The 14,859-nt window shown below is 38.4% G+C and overlaps 1 protein-coding gene across 1 annotated transcript in view; it reads right to left on the reverse strand.

Moving 5' to 3' along the window:
• The window catches only part of Kcnh5 (potassium voltage-gated channel subfamily H member 5), a 282,922-nt gene that overhangs the window by 42,463 nt on the left and 225,600 nt on the right, over nt 1-14,859 (reverse strand). The window lies entirely within an intron of this gene.

Genomic DNA, 14,859 nt, shown 5'->3' on the forward strand with positions numbered 1-14,859 from the left:
CAGAGTTGATCTTTTTAAATGACAGTGTTTCTTTCTGGGTTTCTTTTAATTAATAACCCTGTGGAATATTTTTCATTAAAAATAAATTTTACCTTTACTATGAAATGTCAAACATGAATAAAAGGGGAAATTTTTACTTGTAGGAAGAATTTTTTAATAAAGGTTCTATTTCACCTTTTCCTTGACAAATTTGACTGGTGGAATGAGCTTGCTGAAGCAATATTTCTCTTTCTTATCAGTGGCCTTTATGATGTTCTTTATACAGGTAGAATAATGGAAACAAATGGCATTTTAAAAAATTAAATCCTTCCAACACGGTACAACATTAAGGGTGGGTGAAATCTGAAATTTTATGAAAGCAAAGCATGGTGGTCTTTTACTTCTAAAAGTGTGAAGAGGGCAAGAACTCAGAGGTGAAGTAGTTGCCTATCTGAAGCAAGCTCCTGGATTCAATCTCAACACTGTAAAAGTTACAATAAATAATAAAAGTGCAGTTCAGATTTAGATTGACAGTGTAAATTTTTAAAATGAAGTTGGCTTTTGATATATCAAACCAAACCAGGCTGATATTAAAATGTAGCTATTACAATCTTTTGTCTATTTCCCCCTCTAATGTTTTCCTTTAGTGAGTCCTATTAAAAGAAACACAGTCATGTAACTTTTACTTCCATAGCCCAGGGGGAGTTTCAGCAAACATCAGGGTGCTCAGATAGTCAAGCCTAACAGATAAAATCTAGGGTGAGTTCTGAGCCTAAAGAGCACAAGCTTTGGTCAAGTTAAATGTGCTGATGCTAAACACAGCACAGAGAGCAAAATGTAATGGGAAAGTTTGTTCACTAGCGCAGTGAACCAAAGCTATAAGTATTTAAGACATGGACTTAACATTCCATGTTCTCTTAGCCAATGTCATTCATTCCATCAGGGCTAGCATTTGACACTTTACCCCAGTGGTCACACGGAACATCAGGGGATTTTAAAGAGGCAGAGGGCAGAGGGAGATACTGATTTATGCTTTGGTGGTTTTTTTTTTTAACAGGCATTTCTTTTATTTCTCTTTTTCTTTTCTTTTTCTTTTTTTAGTAGGAATGAAGTTTGAACTCGTGGCTTGCACTTGTGCCAGGACAGCCTCTGTTACTTGATCCTTGCCCCCACCTCACTTTATTTTTGGGAAGGTCTTACTTTTCTCCAGACTTAGATGATCCTCTTTTATCTGGAATAACAGTCATGGACCACAGCACCCACACTTTTCTCTTGAGATGGTGCTCTCATGACTTTTCTTTTTTTCGGTCTTAGCTGGCATAAAACTACAATCTTCCCAAGCCCAAACTAGATATTTCTTTGAAGAAAAACCCAACATTACTTGAGAAAAGTGCTGCAATTCTCAAAGTTCTAGGTGGTAGATACAAAATTCTTTGCTACTAATGTGGGTGCTGGTGCAACATCACTCTGCCTTTTTCACCAAGGACTGGTTGATTCCAATAATACTGAGACAATATCCTGAGCCTCTCCTACTATGAAGGAAGAGAATCCTGAACATCAAGTTGGACAGTGTCATTTGTAAAACATGTCCTGGCCATTTTCCATCTCATCATCATCATCATCATCATCATCATCATCATCATTTTCTTCTTCTTCATCATCATCATCATCACCATGATCATCATTGTCATCTCTATGACCTTCCATGGGATGGAGTTTGTTATACTTTACATCTCTCTGAGAGAGTTATTAGACTCTCTGCCTCATAAGGGTAAGTGTTTCATTCACTTTCTAGATATTTTGTTTTTAACAAGTAGCTTGCACTGAAGAGGTAGTTCATGTGTATTTCTTAACTGTTACTAATCTTATTTTGCAAATTATGAGAGAGTAAACTCATGTGTCAGAATCAAATATTTAACTAACACTCAAGTCACAACCAAGGCAAAACCTGGTACATTCCCAAGGAAAGAGCAGAGATGCTCCTTGGATTGTGAGTGTCATCTGGGTCTTTTATTTCTGAATTGATAGTAAGCCTTTGTCCACTTCTGTGGAGAGATGTGTAAATGAGAAGAGGGCTGTGTGTTGGGACTTCCACATTCTTTTCTTGGTCTTTTACCACAACAGCTACACATTTGTTCCAAATTGAAAGTCTAGTACTCAGGTGTCTCCTGGAGACAAATATCACTCTGCCTATTTGTTTTTCTTTCTCTATTAGTAATTTTTTTTAACCAGGTTTAACCAATTTAAATGTATCTGTTCTTAGTCATCCCTTGGCTAGTCAGAATGTTTTGTTCCACAAAGTTTTCTAATTTTTCAAAAGTGTGAACTCTGAAGACTCAAAATCACCTTAGGATATTTCTGAATTTAAAAGAAAGAAAGAAAGAAAAAGTGTAGCCCGGCACCAGTGGCTCATGATTGTAATCCTAGGTATTCAAGAGGCTGAGATCTAAGGATCGCGGTTCAAAGCTAGCACAGGAAGAAAAGTTCATGAGACTCTTATCTCCAATAAGCTATCAAAAAGCTAGACGTGGAGCTGTAGCTCAAAGTTGTAGAGTGCTAACCTTGAGTACAAAAGCTCAGGCATAGCTCAAAAGCTCAGGCCCTGAGTTCAAGCCCCAGGACCAGTGCCAAAAAAAAAAAAAGGTAATAAATCACAGACTCTTTTCTCATTTCTGGCTACTTCCTCTTACCTACTCTCATGGATAGCTCTCAGCTTCCATCAGGAAGGGTGGCAGCAAACACTGTATCACGTCAATGGACTCAGAAATATTATCATAGCTTCCATCAACCAATGTTACGTGAGTGCTTACATGGGAGAAGTAGTTGGGTAGGAGCCTCCTTAAGTACTTAACAGTCAATACTGGAAAATGGGGCATCTATCTGGCATAGCATATAACCCTGCAGAGCAACAGGTGGAGATACAAAGCAGATAGATGATACATCTCTCTGAGAGAGATGATGGCTAGTTGTTCAGGAATGGGAAATATTTGCACAGCTGGGACACCAGGGAGGAGAATGGAGAAGATGAGACCCGAACTGACCCATGAGGAGGGTGTTGGCGTCCTAAGGTAAGGTGATTTGATTCTTTTCTGTGATGGCAATGTAGAGAACACCTTCCCTTTTCCCTTATAATATATTCTTTTCCCAAGTTCTGCTCCATTTATCTAACTTCATGAATTTATGATCCCATACTTTAAAGATACCATTTCAAATTTTAATTTTGAAACCAACATTCTTTTATTAACTCAATCAAGAAATGCTGTCTTCCTGTTCTGCAGATAAAATAACCACTTTTGCTGTTATATGAATGGCTACATTCTATCTCTCTCATACCCCTGGTCACTCATCATAGTTTGACTTTACTTTGGTTAGATATTAAACACATCTCTGATCCTGAGCCAAAATTAAATAGTTCATTTTGACAAGCCAGGACACACCTGAAGATTAAGTATTTCCATTATTAGAAAATCCAGATGAGTGTATCAGTTTTCTAATTCAGCATATTTTTTCCTGATGTAGCTTAGACCAAAAGGAGAACATGCTCAACTAATTTGAAATTTTGTCACATCTAGTATAAATCTGTTTCTGGGGCATCAATTTTTAGTTATGCCTTGTTTTCAGAGATAGTGATACATTTGCATTAGAAAGTTTTCTCAAAAGCTATAAATTCAAATTCTCTTATGTTCTATATGCTACTGTGAACCAGAGGGTACATTTTCATGTAATTCAATTGATTGTGTTTTTTTGATAAGATGTTGTCCTAAGTGAATTTAAAAATATTTACAACTCCCCTCAATGTTACTTGAGCTTCGTTTATATTACCAGCCTCCATACAAAGAACTGCTGGTCCAAAATTTCAAACGCCCTCTAGAGAAATGTGCCAAGCAGAATCTTTACAGAGGTCAACGATAGAGAGGTTTCAGCTTTGCAACACAATCAAGTCCAAACCTACTTGCATTTTCTTCTTACTAGAGCAAACATCTAGATAGAGAGCAGAGATAAACACTGTGGAGAAGACAGCAGCATTCAGATGAAGGTGTACCTCTGCCCCTTGCCCACTCCCAATGGCCCGCAGGAAAAGAAGGTCTACAGAGTCAGTAACAAGACACTTGGGAGGTTCTCAGGTGTGGGAATGTTACTTAGAAACAAGAAGGCAGTTAGCCTCAGTTTGTGGAATCAGAAATCTAGCAGGCTGGACTCCATTTCTCCTGTTCCCTTTCCTGTGTAAGCAGACACTCCATGATGACTAAGTAGGTCGTCTAGCATCCTGCTGTCTGAAATCTGAGCACTAAGAACACTATTTTTTTTTTTAATTCAAGAGAAAGTCTGCAACTTCCTATCAGGGGAAACCAGCATTCAAAGGATTTATATTACATAATAACCATTTAATGCATCTGGATTATGATGTAATCCAAAACCATACCTAAAGTAATGTGCAAAGATACTTGCTAAAAGAAAGAAGCTAGAGAGAGGCACTAGTGGCTCACACTTGTAATTCTAGGTATTCAGGAGGCTGTGATCTGAGGATCCTGGATCAAACCAGGCCTAGGCAGAAAAGTCTGTGAGACTCTTATTTCCAATTAACCAGCAAAAATCCAGTAGTAGAGTTTGGCTAACTTTAAGCAAGAATGCTAAGCAAGATTACAAGGCCCTGAGTTCAAGCCCTAGTACTAGTGCATGCATACAAACATGCATACATGCATACACACACACACACACACACACTAATTCCATTTATGTGCTGCCATTAGGGTAAAGTGGTATAGTACAGGTAAAATTAGAAGTTACAATTTTATTCTGAAATTTCCATTTCAGACTGTGTGTTTCCTAAAGGACAGTGTCTCTGTTGAACTCCTGTCAGTAAATCACTCTCTAGAAAATAAAACCATGGAAACAGACAAAACCAAAGGGAAAGTAAATGTCAACTTCTCAACATGTTGGGTGAATCAAGTATTATCTGATTTAGGAAGAAGATGTAGAAAATGAATGACTTTCTCCAGGAGAAATTACTGTAGTCTCTGTGGGTCATCTGAGTGTCACTGGCTATTTAGGAAAATCGCTTGATTTGATTTCTTTGTACAAAGGTCATTTGACTAGAATGCCAAAATCTATGAAATGTACATCTCAGGTAGAGAAAAGAGATATTTCTGGAAGTCAGATGCTATTTTGGTCAGAATAGTCAAATATTAGGAATTCAATCTGGCCATAGAACAGCACTTTGTTTTATTTGCAACCTACAAAAATACAATGTTTAAACTTCTCATTTCTCCAGAGGCATTTATATATATATACACACACACATATATATACACATATCTACACACATATATACATATAGCATATGTTTCTTAAACCTTCTGGGGTGGTTGCATTGTGAATTCATTACAAACATCTTGTAGGGATTCTTTCTTTGAAAAATAAAATGCTTCTCAAAATTTTTCCCTCTAAATGCACATTTCAGTCTAATGGTAGTAAAATCTTCACATTTTAATTCAAAAAAGACTATTTTTTCTTTAATTGGAGATGATATGACAGCCCATCATGCTGCCAAGAGCCTTTCATTAGTGCTAAATTTTGGGAATTAAGAAACTGTTAGCAGGGTGTTGGTGGCTCACGTCTGTAATCCTACCTACTCAGGAGGTTGAGTTCTGAGGATTGAGGTTCAAAGCCAGCCCAGGCAGTAAGTTTATGAGATCTTTGTCTCCAATTAACCAACAAAAAGCCAGAAGTGGAGCTGTGGCCAAAGAAGTAGAGTGCTAGCTTTGATCAAGAAAGCTAAGGGATAGCACCCAGGCCCTGTTTAGTTGAACTACCTGATGTCTACAACATTGGGAGGAAGGATCCAGCCCTAAAATAACATCAAATGCTTCAAGTGGATTATTGGATACATCAAAAGTTCCCAAGAAAAGTAATTTGTAAGTCATCTCCTTTTAATAATATGCTGAATACTTTTCTACTTCTTAAAGAACTATTTCCTCCTTGTTTACTACTAAGTGCAACTTTTGAGGGGAGAGGTACAGGTCCTATGGCTTGAACTCAGGGCCTGAGCACTGCCCCTGAGCTTCATTGCTCACTTTACCACTTCAGCAACAGCTCTACCTCTGATATTTTAGTAATTAACTGGAGATCAGAGTCTTATGGATTTCCCTGTCTAGGCTAGCTTCCAAATTTTATTCTCAGATCCCAGCCCCCTGAACAGTTACGTGCAGGAGTAAGCCACTGGCATCTGGCTAACTTTTCTTAAAATAAAAATAAGCTGTAGTTTTTGAAAAGAACAACTGGCAAAGACCAGATAGCACACTCTACTACTGAATGTGTTAGCAAATTATTGGATCACTCTGAAACTCAGGAAACTCAAGTCTTCCAAACCATTTTGTAGGCGTAGTGAAGAGCGAAGGATCTGTGACCCTCTATCCTAGCAATGGAATGTGGAGCAGGTTTTATTCTGTCTGGAAGCAGACCAAGACAGAGCCCTAAACAGAAGCAGCGTAAGGGCTCAAAAGATTCCATAATTAGGTCTCAGCTTCATCTAAATGCACATGACTAACTTGGAGACTAGCTGAAGGTCTGCCTGTTCTAGGCTCCCACCCCAACCTTTGATGGAAGAGAGCCAGCTTGGCTTGGCAAAACAAGACAGGGCACTTGAAACAAGCAGCAGCTGTACGGCCATGAGCTTGTCCTCTCATTTGACTTTGCTCATTTCTAGTATGGTGCCAGTTTCAACCTCAAATGAGATTATTGCCTGTGGGATGGAAACTGCAAAGTAGCATGCTACACCATCTTGGGTGAACATTCCATAAATCTGTACAAGCAGAACTACTGCCAGCAAGGCCAGTAGTCAGTCAATGTGCAATTCTGATCACCAATTGAGTCATAACTATACTCGGTTTAGATCCAAGGGTGTTGTAGATTCTTCAGAGAAAACACCCTCTCTTTAAGCTTGGGAACAAGTCCTTGACACTAAGTGATTTAAGTTCGTGCCCCAACCATATCAAAACAAATGTACTGTTGTAAAAATATCAGACAACAGGCTGTGGGATTATGCAGAATCTATAGGCACAAGCAATTAGAAACAGCAGCTGCAAGCTAACTCTAATCGTGATTTAACACCAATTAGTATTGGTCATTTTCATAATCGTATTTCATAAAGGCTCTGTGTCAAAGCTGTCAAGGGTATCATGTGTTTTGTTCTAGATTACAATGATTGTTCTAGCATCAGAGTTAAAAACTGTGCTAAAGCTATGCATTGGTGACTCATGCCTGTAATACTAACTGAGGATTCCTAACTCAGGAAACTGAGATCTGAGGATTGCAGTTCAAAGCTAGCCTGAGAAAGAAAAATCCATGAGACTCTTCTCCAATTAACTATCAACAAATTGGAAATGGAGGTGTGGTGCAAGTGACAGACGGCTAGCCAGGAGCTAAAGAAAAGCAACTTGAGATTCACACTTCATTCTCTAACTTATTTATTCATCTGAGTAACAGTCACTATTCTGGTCATTGGCAATAAAAGATTATAGAAAATGTTTATGTTAAGGAGCCCATTGTTTAATGGAACAAACCAAATGTAGTGGGAAAGTAAAGTACCACAACGGGTGCTACAAGTGAAGTAAGCATGTGTCAATGCTATGCAGTATTTCAGGCTTTTCTGGAAGCCATTACTTTTTATTTCAAATGTGAGCAATGGCAGTAATATACCTTTTCCATCACACCAAAAGTATGATAAAGGAGTTTCAATCTGTGTTTAAATAATATATCATGGAAATGGCAGTAATAAAAAAATAGAAGTAGTGTGGTTGAGATGCCCATTGTCACATTTTTAGACCATTTCTCCTAAGATGTTTATATTTGCTACTGAAAACCACACACTATGCAGCCCATGTCAGCCCAACTAGTATTCTAGACAGGTTTGATATCCAATTCCAATATATTTTTCAGCTACAAAAAGTAATCACTGTTAAAATACTTCATTGTTCACAGAAGAAAAAGAAAGAAAGAGAGAAAGAGACATTGTAGGGCACCTGGATTCACCGGGATAAGCAGGCTTTCTGGAAAGAAAGGCAGTTACTGAGCTCTGTGCTTGTGCTAATGCAAGAACCATTTTTTTCGTACAGAAAACAAAATGCAGAATTGGCACTATGCTTCTTCATAAAACTGTCAGCTAGGTTCAACTGAATAGGACTCATGGTTAGTACTATCTAGAGAAGAAATTAACAAGTACATAGATCTCTTCTCTCCATTTTACAATTTGTATTGGATCTTTCTTCAGGGGCATTTTGCCATGCTTTAAATGAATCCTTCTCTGAAAGTTGATCTTTTCCTTTTGGTGTAATTTTTTGTTTGGCTAAGGCAGAATCTCACTGTATAGCCCAATTTGACCCAGAACTTGAGATTCTCCTGCCTCTGTTTTCTGAGTGCTGAGATTACATATATGCACCACCATAACTTGGCTTGTGATGGCCAGTGATTGTACTGAGATGCCTAAAAATTTGTATAGTGTGTGTGTGTGTGTGTGTGTGTGTGTGTGCGCGCGTGCGTGCGCGCACGCATGTTTCTAGAGAAGATCGACTAGGACAGTAGCTAAGAGAGAAAGGCTTGCCTTGAATGTGGGCAGCACCATCCCCAGGTTGGGGGAGAGAGAAGCTGGATGGAACAAAAGTGGAAAAAGATGATACCAGATGGCATGTACAGACTGTATACTTCCCAAGCAAGTGCAGATATGGATGCATCCATTGACCATAGAAGTCAGTTTCTAAATCCTTCAGCCTTTCAGGCTCACTACAGTGACTGTCCAAGTTGTTTCTAGGCCTTCAGTCTCCAACAGGGGCTGCATCACCTGTCCCGTTTGCAACTGTCAGCATTTTGGATGGGGCTGCTACTGGGTTCTCTGGCTCTCAAGGATACAGGCAGCCACTGATGGGACTCTTCAGCCTCCACCAGTGTAAACCAATCTGATGTGAGGTAGGCTGGTGAACAGAGAGTAATGATAACATAAAGGAGATAAGGACCCAGTACTGCACAGAATCCAGCTATATTTTGCCAAACAACCTGCCTTGCCATGGTTTTGGGAATGAGTTGGCTATGGTAGAACCTACTTTTTGTCCACTGGCCAAAACTCCAGTATGAGCCCAACAGAGACTTTCCCAGCTGTAGGAGCTAGCCAGATACTTCATTTGCATCTCATCCCAGCTGTAGTTTCATATACCCACCTCCCTAAAAGTTACCATCTTGGCTTTGAGGATGCTTTATAGGGTAAACCACTCCCTATTACCAGGAGTTTGGAAATGTTCTCCCAATTCTAGTCATAGTCATCATAGTCATGTAGCTATATTTAGCATAATTATTAATATGTCCACTAAGGCCAGGGTATAAAAGTAAGTGCCTAAGACTGAGAGCTCAGGGACACTCAATTGATCAAGCTGACTGGTTAGTTTTCTTTGGAGTTGTATTCTTATTTTGTGATCTTGTCTGCCTTAAATCTGCTCTTCTAAAGACTCCTTCATGTGTATTCTTTTTAGGTGAGTCCAAAGGCTTGTCATCAGTTTGTCTGATCAGAAGTCTAGCAAATCTCCTTTTATCTGTTTTACTGGTTCTGTTTCTTTGGAGAACTCTGACTAAGACACCTTTGTAAATCACTGCACATGTCTAAGAATGTCTTGCTGGTATCAACAATCGTGCACTGCCCAGAAGTTATAAAAAAGAAATCAGCACTAGATGCTACAGCAGTTCACCTGCAGAAAAGCAGACTGCCCTCTTCAACTCTTAAGTTTTAATTGCAGAATATTTTTTCAATTATTCAGATTTGACTTAAGAACAAAACAGGATTGGACCAAACGTTGATGTGACCCTAAAATTTACATACTGAAGTTTCAATTCCCAGGGTGCTTTCAAGCTTTGATAGAGCTCCCATGGAAGGAGTACAAGTCCATAATGACAGGGTCCTGACCCAATAGGTTTAGTGAGTTCAAAGGTAGAGATACCAGAAAAATTCCCTTGCTGCTCTCCTCATGTTCATGCACTATGAAGAAAGCCATGGGACTACACCGTGGAGAGGGCCCTCTGGTACCTTAATTTTGGAATTCTGTGATCTGTGAGAAAATTAATATCTATTATTCAAGCCACCTAGTTATTTTCTGTTAGCAGCCCAACAAGACTAATACAAGAGATAAACATGTATTGGTTAGAGGGGCCCAAATGAGCCTGTGTCTTGAACACAGATGTTGTGTACAAGGGAGTCTATGACTAGGAATTTTGGAGCTAGAACAGGTGGGTCTCCAAGGCACTGAGTGGTATTATTTCTTTGAGAATACAACTAAAAGGTGTCAGTTAGGAATCATTTATAAATGATAATCATAAATTTCATATATTGAAATCCCTAACTTTAAAGGAGCTTTCAAATTTAAATGGAGCTCCCTTGGCACAAATTAAATGTAGCTAGGATCATAAAGATGGGCCACTGACCCAATAGGAACAGTATCTTAATAAGAAGAGACCCTTGCTGCCCTCATGTCTAAGCACTATGAAGGAGGCCATGGTACCTCATCATGCATGGTGAGGCTTCAGGCTCCTTGCTTTGACAGTTGTAAAAGTATTATTACAATTATTTTCCCCTAGAGACACGTGGATTATACCAGTAACAAATTCAGCAAAGCCTTGGAGGAAAAAGGCATGATAATTCTCTAACCATGTCCACTTAAATCTGGAACCACAAAAGGGATTTCTCTCAGCAAATATAATATAGACATGGTATGTAAAAGGCAAGCCCATATTCGCATATAATTTAGCCTGCATTAATACTTTTTATTGTTGGTCACTTTTTGCCTTTTCATATTTTACTTGATATTCTTTTTGAGTTTGAAGAATTGTCTACATAGTTTTGAGCTCTATCAAAAAAATAGCAGTGTCAATGGAATTTTACTTAGCCATTAGAAAAAATAATGCATCATTTGCAGTGAAAAGAATAGATCTAGAACAAATCATGCTAAGTGAAGTAAGCTAAGCTCAGAGAGGGTGCAAGATCTACAATATAACTACACATGGTAACCTATACAATACTCTAGGCATTCACATTCAAACAGACTAAAGAAAGCTATCCTTAGGGGAGGAACACAAAGTTGAAACTTCTTTGAATGTTTAAAATACTACCTATTGAAATGAACTCCAGAAAAGTAAAAAAGAAAGCAGTATTTACAGAAGCTTATTCCTTGTTTCTCTGTTTCCTGTGACCAATCTCAGATATTCTCAATTCTACATGAAAATATTTTGAATATGTTTTCTTCTATCATATTCTCTGTCTCTCTGTCTCTGTCTCTCTCTGTCTCTGTCTCTCCCTCTCTCCCCCTCTCTCTCACCTATCATCATCTCTGTCTCTCCTTTTGACCAACTAATACTTTTTGTGGAGGAAGGTGGTGAGTAGTGCTGGTATGGGGACTTAAACACAAGGCCTGGGTACTATCCTTTAGCTTTTTTGGTCAAGTCTAGCCCTCCACTTTTTGAGCCACAGCTCCACTTCCAGCTTTTTGCTGCCTAATTGGAGCTAAGAGTCTCATAGACTTTTCGCTCTGTCCGACTTCAAACCACAGCCCCCAGATCTCTTCTGAGTTGCTAGGATTGCAGGTGCTCAAGCCAACTAATGCTTTTAATACCCATTATCACCATAGTTGGTGGTACACTGACATTCTTCATAATTTTCAAGTGAAAGTGCTGATATCTTTTAAAATTACATACAGATGTAAAAAACTATTGCATTTGGTTTTATGCAAGGATTTCTCTATGTATTTATACTAAGTGGTGTAGCAGTCAGTATGTTCATAAAAGAATTTGTTGAATATCTGCACAAAGGACAAATGCAAGATTATTAGCAAGCGTATCATGCATAGCAACACCTCTTCAATGATTAGGAAGGGTCCACGCAGCACTAACATGTGACCCTTCACAATGCTGCTGACACACACCCTGAGCCACACTACCCACACTAGACCATGCGCAGTATCAGAGTCCTTTCTCAAACTCTGAATATTGCTATGGTTTGTTTTTCTCCATTGTTAGTTTTTTCTTGAGCAACAGCATGACAAACATCGCAATCAATATAAAAATCACATACAATGCCTGCTATATCTTTCTTCCCTATTAAAATTGAAAACAAAAATCAAGTACTGAATCTTGCTCACAGCCTTCTACAAAAAGCTTTAAATCTTGGTTAAATAGTAGACAGCACAATCCCAAATTCAAAGAATTTGAATTCTAGTCCGAGTTTTGTCATTAATTAGCTAAATGAACATGAGGATATCACTTAATATTTTCTGGGTTTCAATGTTTTCATCTTTAAGAAAATAAATTGTAAGAGGTGACTGACAAGATCCTTGCTTGTTCAAGGACATTCTTTGAACCATTCCACTGTTTTTGCAGCCTGCTTAGAATAATTCCCTGCTTTCTCTCCTGAGATGAACTGGATTTGTTTCCTTTTTGTCCTCCTTATCTTCATGTGCAGCCTTCCCATACTATTTATCTGAATCAAATATAACTTCCCATTACTTTTTAAGTTCCTGGAGAGCAAACAGTGGGGCTTCTACCCTATGACCCACCATTGCTAGTAGGTGCCTTATGCTTACATACTGAATTCACAGCAAACCAGACAATATTTTCTGTATCACACTTCAACAAAGTTGTCTCATCAGAAGCTATACAGAAAATAGCAAATCAAATCCCTCCTTCATCCTATTTAAACAGTCAATCTGGAGGAAAATATGTTCTTGCTATCTTGGAAGTGAAGAAAATATTCAGAAATAATTCAAAATCTCAACCATGCTTAATGTAGCCGTAAGTGCTAATGTAACATTTATTTTAAGCTTCAAGGAAACAGAAGTCTCTTGACAGTCTCATGGACAAACATACCCACCAATTTCTAAATGGTTCACTTCCTTAAACTCATAAAACATCATCTCTGTAGATACCATCATCTTTTATGTGGGAGAGGAAAAAAGGTTCCAATAGAATTAACAATGTATCTACAGATTTGAGGAACTCTGGGAATACCATTTCTTATTTATAAAAAGAATGCAGTGCTGATCTTAAAGAAATCCCCCAATGTGGATGAGTCACTTGGAGCACTCATAAGGCCAGCTTCAAGTTATGCTCATGATAGCCTAAGAGTACAAAAGCAAGCTTGGCAAAGGAAAGGGCCTACGGGGGGTGTGTTCAACACAAGCTTCTAGGCAGCCTCTCCTGCAACAATACATAGCAAATGTTGTTTACAGTAGAAATTGACTAGGGACTCAAGGCCTGGGTTATTTCATTGAGACTAGTTCATCTAAGCATCCTTTACCTGATACATACCAAAATTCCATTCTGGAAAGAATATGAGCATTCTACAGTAATCACATTGTTTTCATGAATGGTTTAATAAGCACAATGAGCCCTTCCTATCAGAGTAATGGGATTCATGTTGAAAATCAAGTCACAAAGGCCTACTGTGCAAGTCGTTCAAAGGACAACAGTTATGCCTACTGTGTTCACTGTCTTTTGTAGCCATGTTCAACATCACTGAATAAGGACTACACAGGATGAGGAATTCTTTGAAATGTGAGTTGGGTGTTTTGCTTACATTCTTCGATCATACCTGAACCTGAGGGTCAAACTTGAATCCAAACACACCCCTTTGTCATCCCAGGAAATGGGATCTTGACTTGAGTAAGTACATGAACACATCAAAAGAGTGGGCAATTCTGTTGCTCTTTGGTGTCTGTTCTGAATATGTGTGTATGGGAGAGAGAGAGAGAGAGAGAGAGAGAGAGAGAGAGAGAGAGAGAGAGAGAAGTAATACAGCTCTGCATTGAATTCAATGTGCAGAATCAAAATGCACTTTCTGCTTGCAATTTTTTCCCCAAGATATTAGGGGATTATAATCCAGGGTCTCATGTTATTACTTGTTTTCTTTTTGCTCAAGGCTGGCACTTTACCTCTTGAGCCACACCTCCATTTCTAGCTTTTTTGCTGGTTAACTGGAGATAAGTTTCAAACTACAATTCTCAGATGACAGACTTCTCAGCTAGGATTACAGACTACCCAAATTCTTCTTTGAGACCTTGTAATGCAAATGTATCAGTTTGTTACTTAATATTCATCCCTCTAGCCCCAAGTTACTTTATATGCTTTAAGAGGGAAACAATTATCTGCTTTATTGTACAGGAATCTTATAATTATCATGTGAGACAATGGTGTAAGCCATGTGTCTTAAGAACAAATAAAATGTACTATATAGAAAGCAAGAATTATGGATAGGGATTTGGATAATATTACAAGATCCTACAGGATGATGGTAGATTCCAAAGTTGGCAAATTTTAGATTATACAAGATTTAACAGAATAAGAACACTAACAACCTAACAGGCTGCCTTGCAGATGTGATGTTTAGACTTTAGAGACACAGAGCTCTCTAACAAACATACACAGGAGCTCCACCTTTAGTTAATACTTGGGCATCTCTCCCATATCCAACATTGCCTTAATGTTCAATTTTTTGTGCTTTACACAAGACTCATACTTCCAGCTTTTTGAGCCCAGGGACCCTCTATTTATACTCTGTGCTCTCTACCGCTCATAACTTGTCTCAGAGGTTCTGGATATTCAATGACTTCTCGCTACCATAATGATAAACTGAAAATATTGTTCAACTATACATTATATATTTTAATACAGCCAGTGTCAATAATATTCCTGCTACTCTTGTCTTCTCTTGAAACCCAAAGTAGGAATCACATCCATTTCATATGTTCCTTTCTATGTTGCTACTGTATAGGCATTCATTTGTCTCCTGCCTTCATTGTTTTCACCCATGTTAACCACAAGGAAGGTTTTATTTGAGAGTTGGTAGAAAGGAAA

Source organism: Perognathus longimembris, chromosome 14, assembly GCF_023159225.1.
Source record: "Perognathus longimembris pacificus isolate PPM17 chromosome 14, ASM2315922v1, whole genome shotgun sequence".
NCBI classification, from domain to species: Eukaryota; Metazoa; Chordata; class Mammalia; order Rodentia; family Heteromyidae; genus Perognathus; species Perognathus longimembris.